At 40.6% G+C, this 10072-nt stretch overlaps 1 long non-coding RNA gene across 1 annotated transcript in view; it reads left to right on the top strand.

Moving 5' to 3' along the window:
- Positions 1-9774, top strand: part of LOC133613168 (uncharacterized) — a 156641-nt gene extending 146867 nt beyond the window's left edge. The window contains exon 3 of the long non-coding RNA XR_009816415.2: positions 9392-9774. This is a non-coding gene — a long non-coding RNA (uncharacterized lncRNA). The remainder of the gene's footprint in view (positions 1-9391) is intronic.
- Positions 9775-10072: the final 298 nt, after the last annotated feature.

Genomic DNA, 10072 nt, shown 5'->3' on the forward strand with positions numbered 1-10072 from the left:
ACGTGTGTGTGACGATTGCTGCCATTTGTTTCGTCTCTTACGCGAATGAGCTAAATAATATTATTTGATATTTTACGGTAATGTGTTAATAATTTCACACATAAGTCCCTCCGCAGTATATGTCGCACCCACGGCCAAACTATGAAAAAAAACTGCGATTTATAATCCAAAAAATACGGTATATAAAATGCAAGACTGAAGACAAACCCTGCAAAGATTACCGTATTTTCCGCACTATAAGGCGCACCTAAAAACCTCCAATTTTCTCAAAAGCTGACAGTGCGCCTTATAATCCGGTGCGCCTTATATATGGACCAATATTGAGCCACAGCAGGTCTCGCAACTACGGGATGTATAACGTAACCCCAGCCTCTACTGTAGCGTCTATTCTATGCGCCTTATATATGAACAACGTTTTAAAATAGGCCATTCATTGAAGGTGCGCCTTATAGTGCGGAAAATACGATACCTTTCTAGTAATACAACAACAAAGGTTAACAATTAGAAAAATGCAGACTGTCCTGTATTTATTTTGAGTTTAAATTTATCCAAGAAGAGACCGTGTCAGGCTTGTCCCTGACAGTTTGGTTAAGTTTTAGTTTTTCCTGTGTTTGTTTTATTTCCTGTCAGCACTCTTATTTTGGTTCAGTTTCCTGTTTGTCTCTTTGAGTGCTGTCCCCTCAGCTGTGGCTGATTGGCACCTGGCCACACCTGGTGTCAATCAGCCAGCTGCTATTTATACCTGCCCTGCCCTCCAGTCACTGCTGGATTATTGTCATTTCTACTTGTCGATGTCAGTGTAGCTGGATGCGGTAGCGGTAAGCTATATTCTGTAGCTGTTTGTAGCTTGCTGTCTTTTTGTTCCTCGTCTTCCAGTTCCTGTTTCCCTGGCATCCTGTTTCCTGTTCCTAGTTCCTGGTTTGTGTTTTTTCTTTATATTTTTGGACATTAAATCATGTTTTCCTGGACAAAGCCTGCCATATCTGGATCATATCAAAGCGCTGCAGCAAAGTGGAGATTATAGAATATAATACCATAATTCCTTCTACGTTTGTGGTTGTTAAACTTAATTTAAAACTATGATAAAACAATGTGTAATTGAATAATATTCAATCATTTATAATACATGAATGAATATACAGTGTAACCTAAATGTGTGAACAGGAATAAAAAAGTTCCTATATTGAAGCAAATTTCCCCACAAGAAACAATGTGAATATGAATAATGGGTACCAGTTTTGACAAAAGCACACTTTGAACATGATATAAAGCACTATACAGTACTGTACATAAACATAACATAACAATCATGAAGAGTTTGTACACGGAGAAAAAGTTTGTGCACAAAAGCATATTTTTACTAGGTCTGTGGTTCATACATTGAAAAGTTGATCAAATAATGGGTTCGTAAAACGAGGTTCCACTGTATATGAATTAATTGTATTATTTCAAAAAGTGTTTTAAATTAGGTTAATATTGCTGTGTTTAGCTAACAAAAACAGTTGATAAGTCAATTATCTCCTGCATTTGAAGCCTGTTGCCCTCATTTGATGTTGGTGGCCCAGTGTTCATCATCACATCCTGGGGCGGGCGGTGGTCAGCACAGAGCTCCCAGTGTGTGAACCACAGCCGCCCAGCGTCCCTGTAAGATGACCTCATGGAAAATAGGCCTAATTATTGCCGTGACAGGCCCGGCCGGTGCTATCATATTCTGCCAGATCAGTCGCTACATAGGAGAGGGAGAGCTTGATACTGGTTGTTGTCAGTGGTGGTGGTGAAGCGAGGTAGATGGCTGAGAAAAATTAACAGAAATATGAGAAATATATACCGCTGTGCCACCAACCCCCCCAAACTGAGAGCTGTTTAATTTCAATGCCCTATTCAACAGATCCCAAGGGAGGGGAGAAATGGTGGGCCCAGGTGTGTTAACCGGTGGCATGCTGAGCACTGAACAAGAACCTAAGTGATATTTATCAAGAAATGCTTAATCTCTTCTGGTGATTTCATGTACATGATAAAGGGTCGTCATTCCATCACACAGTGTTTCTATCAAGGCTCGTCTTTTTCTCCCCTGTAGCCACAGTCATTAAGTCTGGATCATTATATGATACATTTCAGGGCTATTTGCCTTGGTTTTGTTCCAAGGAGACAGTAGGCCTGCATGGGACGCTCCTGGGAAAGAGACACACAACACCAACTAGATCCTCCGTGAGAAAATCAGCTCGATGACACAGATTAGTTTTGGGTTTTTTCTTACCGAAGGGCTCTTCAATGCACTTTGGTTTGTTGTTGAAAATTCATGTCGGTTGTCCTCTTATATCATTCATTTATGTATTGTCAATATGAAGAATGTATTTCACTAACATTTCTTCTCATAAAATGAAAAACCTTGCTCGTTACCAGAAGTGGTTATGCTAGCCTGATTTAAAAGGACTACAAAGCACTGAGCTTTTAATTACAGTGGCATACTCCGGAGTCTCCACTTTCTTGCAGAGCTCCATTTTCTTGCTGCCTTTATTTAACCTGACTCTCGCCAGACCCTTGTAGTTTGCTGAGCTCCACACAAGGGTCTGGGCTCGAAGGCATTGCAAACTCCTTCCAGATAGCAAAAAATAATGAACCAATCAGGATCGCCGGGCAGGATTTCATAGATGTGACGCAGCGCCGAAGCGACTGTTTGATTCAAACAACAATGGCGGCAAGCTGCGTCGTGTGCTGACATTGATTCTGCTATTGCAACTGTTTTGTCCAATATATCGAATATTAAATCTTTAAAGATGAACAGAGAACGGTTTTGAAGGCATTTATTGGTGGTAAGGATGTTTAGGCTCTTCTTCCGACCGGGTTTGGATTTCCCAGCGTCGCTCTCATCAACGTCACGGGTTGATTTCGATGTGAGTGGTTGAAGTAGCAAGTCATTCGAGATAACGGACAAGTGTTTTTTTCAATCACATACAATGATTTTCTTTTACAAGGCCCCGCCTTCTGAAATACATTTCCTATTGAGAACTCCCAGATCAATGTGTGGAGGTCAGCGAACTACAAGGATCTGGCAAGAGTCAGGTTAGCCTTTAGTGTCCTCTTCGATAAAATTAAGTCCACAACTACCACAAACCTCAAAGGAATTATTGTGGTATACCCCCCAGGCTCAATATGGCTGCAGAATTCTGGTTTCTTATTGACCCTTTTTTTTTGCTCTTTAATAAAATCCAGCCTACAACATTGCAGTGGTATACTCCTGAATCTCCACTTTGCAGCAGAACTTTATTCACCTGTTGCTCTCCGCCTTCTTTCAGATGTAATTAAACCCACAGCAACAAAGGGAATTATAGTGGCATATTCCCCACTCTCCATTTTTCTGCAGAGCTCAATTTTCATGCTGCCCTTATTCTCTTCATTGATAAAATGAAGCCCGCAACAACCACCTCCCCAGTCTCCATTTGGCTGCAGAACTCTTGTTTCCTATTGCCCAGTTTGTCCTCTTTGATAGAGTTAAGCCAACAACAAAGTAATCCCCACTCTCAAATTTGCCGCAGATATGCAGTTTCTTGCTGCCCTTATTCTCCATTTGGATAAAAACATTAAGTACAGGAGAGCCTGTCCTATTATGACTGATGTGTTCAGTGCAGTTTGTTTTGTCACGTTTTTCTCCTCCTCTTCTCACATTTGTTATTCACCTACCATTGTGGTCCTTTTGGAAAGTTTTGCAAAAAGCCAAAGAAAGAGCAAAACACACACCGACTTAATCGTTTGAAGTTTCCCAAGTTGCACTTGTTTGAACATCAAGGCCTTTTCCCTCCAAAAACCTTGGTTAAACTCCAAATTGTGCCTTTTTACAGCGTTGGAACATCAAGGTACCAGTTTGTGTCTGTAACTGATTAATTCAATTTAAAAAAATGTTTATGGTGGAGACCATTATCTTGGATCGGGTTGTGTGCGACCTTTTAAGGTTCTACTACTAATGTTAAATTAATCATCCGAAGGAAGATGAAGCAATAAAAAGCATCGTACATGATGAATTTGTGTGCCTGTTTTAAGATCAAGGCTTTAACTGTCAAAACTTTGCATCCGGCGTCAAAATAAAACCCTTTAAAGTGTGACGTAGGCGTGACAGGGTTTGGTTAGCGGCGCCGCAGAGCCGACAGTGCCAAGTTGGAGCGCAACGACAAATTTTCAGCGCCATTCATTGGGGGGAAAGGGAAAAAAACACTCACTGGTTGGGTCAACAGCTGCAGGCTAGAATTAGAAATCAATTATTCAGCTTTCGACAAGCTCATTAAGTCTGTGAATAGGATTTTCTGTTCGGAGTCTGCCTGCTCATTTCTCCTAGCTTGCAGTTTCTAATTAGTATTTCTTTTCATTTTAAAGTTTGATGGGAGTTTCGTCTTTTTTTAAGGTAGCAATCGACTTAACACTGGTGCGAACCTCCTCTGTGAACTCTGTCATTATCTAACTGTGTGTGTGCACTGTGCAGACCACTCGCCTTGTTTGGGCACTGTCTAATGACTAGGAGTCATCATGGCTAAATTAGGCATTAATAATCTAAGAGGTGTAATCTGGGGATATTAGGCATTAATAATCAAAGGATGAAATTATCCCACAAGGCTGTAAATGAAGCGGCACTAATCAGCGGGTGGTATTTTTTTGCTGGAAATGTGAGAATGTGGTCAGTCAGGAGGATAGAATGGGGAGTATAGGCGTCCACGTTGCTATGGAAACCTCCATCAATCAGCAGCATCAAAGTAGGCTTGCATTTCCTAAAACTGTTACAGTGCGGGACGGCTTATTAGCAAACGCTGCTCGTACACACACACGCACACTCACACACACACACACACACACACACACACACACACACACACACACACACACACACACACACATATAGTCTCCTCCCTCTCGCTCCCTTTCTCCCCTTTTCCTCTCCTCCTCCTCTCCACATTGTGTGTGTCTATCTGATCCCGTGGCCTTTTGTTGCGCTATGAAAGGCCCGATGCCACACTCATTATTTTCTCCTTTATCTCTCTCCCCACTGCTCTGATTAGAACAGTCGCCCCTGACAGACGCCCTCAGCCGGCTCCTATCCATTACATTGTGTGTGTGTGTGCGCGTGCCTGTGTGCGTGTGTGTGCGCAACACATGTGAAGCTTGCCTACCTATATAAATCATAAGTGTTCTTCCCACAGAGCGAAAAACATGACTATTAATGGCTGAGATTAGATGTGTCCCGTTCCAATTTACACACACACAAGGGCCACAACATTAGGTAGGCCTACCCCACCCAGACACAAAGTATCCAAGATTCTGCCTTTGCAATTCCACTCACTTTTGGTTGACACTGACACGGACATATTCATTAATTCAGCAATTGGATTAAGATTGTGGTTGTTCCTAATATTTCGGGACCCCCAAGTTGTCGAAATAGAAATAATCTGTCCCAGGGTCAGATGGTGCAGGCAGTTTTGGAGTACATTTTTACATTATTAAGTGTAAAAAGAAGTTAACCACTGTGTCATAAAATCAGAATAAAACTGCACACACAAAGGGAGGTAATGTGCGTGTGTGTGTTAGCAAGCTTCTCTGGTCCTCCATGTTGTTGCTGTGCTGACATTTTCCGATGTATGTTGCTTTTTCTGGTTCTACAGTGCATCCGGAAAGTATTTACAGCGCTTCACTTTTTCTACATTTTGTTATGTAACAGCCTAATCCGAAAATGGAATACATTCATTTTTGTTCTCAATACCTCATAATAAAAAAAAATAATAAAAAAAATAATAATTTAAATGTTGCAAATTTATTACAGCTAAAAAAACAAAAAATAAACACATGTACATAAGTATTTGTTAATGCTTGCTCAATACTTTCTTGATGCACCTTTGGCAAAAATTAGAACCTCAAGTCTCGATGCACAAGCCCCCAGGTAGGTGGCAACACTGCTCAAAGTCAAACCAGGAAATTTGTATACATACATAACTATTGAATTTACAGGTAATGAGGACGTAAATATTTTCAGGTTTTCATTAGGATTTCAATTCAGGGAGTGTGTAAACGTGTCTGAATACGATGCCACAACCTTGGCACACCTATCTTTGGGCAGTTTCGCCCATTACTCTTTGCCCACTCTTCTTTGCAGCACCTCTCAAGCTCCATCAGGTTGGATGGGAAGAGTTGGTTTTCACTTAGGATGTCTCTGTACATTGCGGCACTCATTTTTCCCTCTATCCTGACTGGTCTCTCGGTTCCTGCCGCTGAAAAACATCCCCACAGCATGATGCTGCCACCACCCTGCTTTACTGTAGGGATGGTATTGGCCTGGTGATTAGCGGTGCTTGGTTTCCTCCAAACATGACACGTGGCATTCACGCCAAAGTGTTCAATCTTTGTGCCATCAGATCAGAGAATTTGTTTTTTATGGTCTGAGAGTCTTTCAGGTGCATTTTGGCAAACCTTTTACAAAGAATAGCTTCCATCTGGCACCTCTACCATACAGGCCTGATTGGTAAATTGCTGCAGAGAGGTTTGTTTTTCTGGAAGGTTCTCCTCTCTCCACAGAGTAATGCTGTAGTGACCATTGGGTTCTTGGTCACCTCCCTGACTAGACTAAGATGAATGCAGCAATGTACAGAGACATCCTTGATGAAAACCAACGCTTCTCATGCAACCTGATGGAGCTAGAGAGATGTTGCAAAGAGGAATGGTCAAAACTGCCCGAAGATAGGTGTGCCAGCTTGTGACATCGTATTCAAAACTACTTGAGGCTGTAATTGCTGCCAAAGGTCTATCAACAAAGTATTGAGCAACGGCTGTGAATATTTCTTTATAAACATGTGATTTTTTTTGTTTTTTTATTTTTTTATTTTTAATACATTTGCAAAAATAAAAATACTTTCACATTGTCATTACGGTGTGTATTACATTTTGGAAAAAGGTTGTAACATAACAAAATGTGGAAAAAGTAAAGCACTGTGAATATGCAGTTTATGGTTGTCACTGCCCTTGTACACTTTGATGGCATCATAAAAAAGATGCTGCTCACTGAGCTGAAATCTCACACGATTTGTTTGGTATTTCAGGGGTGTCAGACTAATTTTTATTGATGGCCAAATTGCAATTATGGCCACCCACAGAGGGACACTTGTAACAGTGTGTCATGTCTGTGATCATGTTTTTGTTTGGCCATGTGCTGTTTGGTTTTTTGGTCACTTAGTTCCTGCTTTTTCACTCCCTTGTTTTGTTTCCATGGTTACCCATTAGTTTCACCTGTTGCTCATTTGGACACATGCACCTGTGCTAATCATGTCTGTAGTATTTTAGCTTGTAGTTGCCAGGCAGTCGGTCTGGCGACATTACCTCCGCGACCCATGCTACTCTTTGATATCATAGTCCATGCCACAGTTCTTGTCACAGTGAGTGCTTATATGTTTCATGTCCATAGTTTTTGCCCAACTGCTAGTTTTTTTGTTTCATTAGCCAAGTTTGTATTTCCGCCTTTTGTTTGTACCTTTTATAGTCATTATTAAATCATGTATCTACCTTCATCCGATGTCCAGTCCAGTTCGTTTGCATCTTGGGAAAGCAATCCTCGCAGGAAATTGCGCCACAGTCCATGTCATGACATAGTGAATGTATACAGTATATGAATATATACTAGACTAAATTATAATTCTATTTGTATAGGGACAATACAATTCAACCAAGTTCCAAAACAATGAATATGCTGTATTCTGAGTTTTATTATAATCATATACTGTAATAGCCTTGTTACACTATTTGCAGTAGCAATTCAGTTTAATTGTTATACCTCTGTAGATAGGCTGATTGGCAACACTAAATTGGCCCTAGTTTGTGAATGTGCTAGTGAATGTTGTCTTCCTGTGTTGGCCAAGCCAAGAGGTGGCGACTTGGTCAGGGTATACCCTGCCTTCCGCTCAAAGTGCAGCTGGAATAAGCTCTGAGAAGAACAATAGGTAGAAAATGGATGGATGTTTTTACCACCAGATTAATTGATCACTTGCTTTGAAATTGTAAGTCAAGGTGACAAGCAGATTTCTAAGTATTCATGTTTGATGATAGCAAAACCTTGTTGTAGAATCAGATAGTATCCAAGTTTAAAATATATGCAAATGATGCAGTATCGTACATTTTTTCTGTCAAAATTTTAAAATAATTTACTTAGCCAGACAGTGCTTTATTGATGCACATTATTTCCAGCCTTTGGCAGGCCACATTAAATGACGTGGCGGAACGATTTAAATTATGCTAAGGCCACATTAAATGAAGTGGAGGGACGATTTAAATTATGTTAAAGCCACCTTAAATGAAGTGGCGGGCCTTTTTAAATGACGTGGCCTGTCAAATTAGATGACATAGTCGGTCAGTATAAATTAACTGGCAGGCCATTTTAAATGACGTAGGGGGTCACTATAAATGATGTGGCGGACCACATTAAAAGGTGTGACGGGCCAAGTTAAAAAAAGTGGCGGGCCAAGTTAAAAAAAGTGGCGGGCCACGTATGGCCTCGGGTCTTTTGAGTTGGAAATTTGTGGCTTGTCTGGCATGGTAGATGATTGTGTTGAACAAACATGCTTCTAATTTCATAATATTTAGATTCCTAACCAAGTAGGAAAACACGTAATATTTAACACAGCTAATAATGATATAACAATGTTAAATGAAGACCTCTCTAAAGATAGAATTAGATGTCTTTAGGTGTACCTAATGAAGTGGACGGTTTGTCTCAGGTGTCATCACACAGCCTGCAAAGGATTTCAAACTGGCTAATCTCCAATAAGCCCGTAAATAAGTCACACACACAGAATAATGGACAACACTTTTAAGTTTAAATATCCATCAAAAAAAAGAACCCAAAAACATTTTTTTTCCCCATAGGTGCTTTGCCTCTGTGAGCCCTTTGAATATGTCATTTGCTTTTAAATTGCATTATCATGCAAAACGAGAAAGGAAATTTGATGAAACTGGGATGGATTCACCTGTGAGTTAATGGAATATGGCTTTAAGAGGGAACTAATTATGCCCGTTTAGCAGGAATTGAATGGTAGTCCTTTGGAAGGCCTGATTTTGCCAATGTAAACATTAATGGCCTCCTTGATTAACATAAGAATAGTGTGTTATTGTGCTGCAGCCAATTGGATATGCATCTGTGCTGCACACACACACACACACACGCACACACACACACACGCACACACACACACTCAGTCTGAGTGGAAGCTGTGATATACTTATTACCTGCCTTATCTGCTAATGAAGCCATCTTTGTTTTATTGTTTAACTAATTCATACAAAATTCATCTTCCAATTAAAGTTTTAAAGTGTTGCTGTTTTGCAGAGGCTAAAAGACGAGCATTATCTTTTTCTCTTTCTCATGCAGAAAGTTCCTGTGAGTGAAATGCACCGGGGGGTAAAAGATGGCGGAGGCACACGTGTGTGTCCAGTCGTGATGGGCGAGTGAAAGGGCAGGTGAAATGAAGGTGGGCTTTGACTTTGGTGGGGCCTCCTGGGGATGATGACCTTCTTTCACATTCTAGTAAGTTTGACAACTGAGGAGAATCCCAACCTGCCTTTTAAGACACTCTTTACTCCTTCTCGGAGGTCCTGCAGCTTCCTTAAAGGTCAAGCTGATGCTAATGTTGTTAGCAAAGGTACACAATATAGTTTATTCCCACAAGGTTAAAAATGGATCTCGTGAAGGAGTTGTTTTCCTTATGTGGAGGCGATATTTTAAAAACGCATATGCAAACACGCATATACACTAAGGCAACATTCACACTGCAGGGTCAGATGTCAAATTCAGATTTTTTGGTAAAATCTGATCTTTTTAGTGGCCGTTCACATCACAAAAGAAGTGATTCTAACGTGAATGCAATCTGACCCGCATGCAGACATGACGTCACACGCACTGCAGTGTTTACGAAAGTAAAAATGGCTTCAACTCTCGTCAGTCTCAGTACTTGTGCATTTGTGGCAATTTCAAGGATTTTGTGGAATCAAAGTCAACATTTTCTAAACCAAACTGTTGCACATAGGAGATTAAGAAGGAAGAGGACAAGTA

The sequence above is a fragment of the Nerophis lumbriciformis genome, linkage group LG13 (genome assembly GCF_033978685.3).
Source record: "Nerophis lumbriciformis linkage group LG13, RoL_Nlum_v2.1, whole genome shotgun sequence".
Classification (NCBI taxonomy): domain Eukaryota; kingdom Metazoa; phylum Chordata; class Actinopteri; order Syngnathiformes; family Syngnathidae; genus Nerophis; species Nerophis lumbriciformis.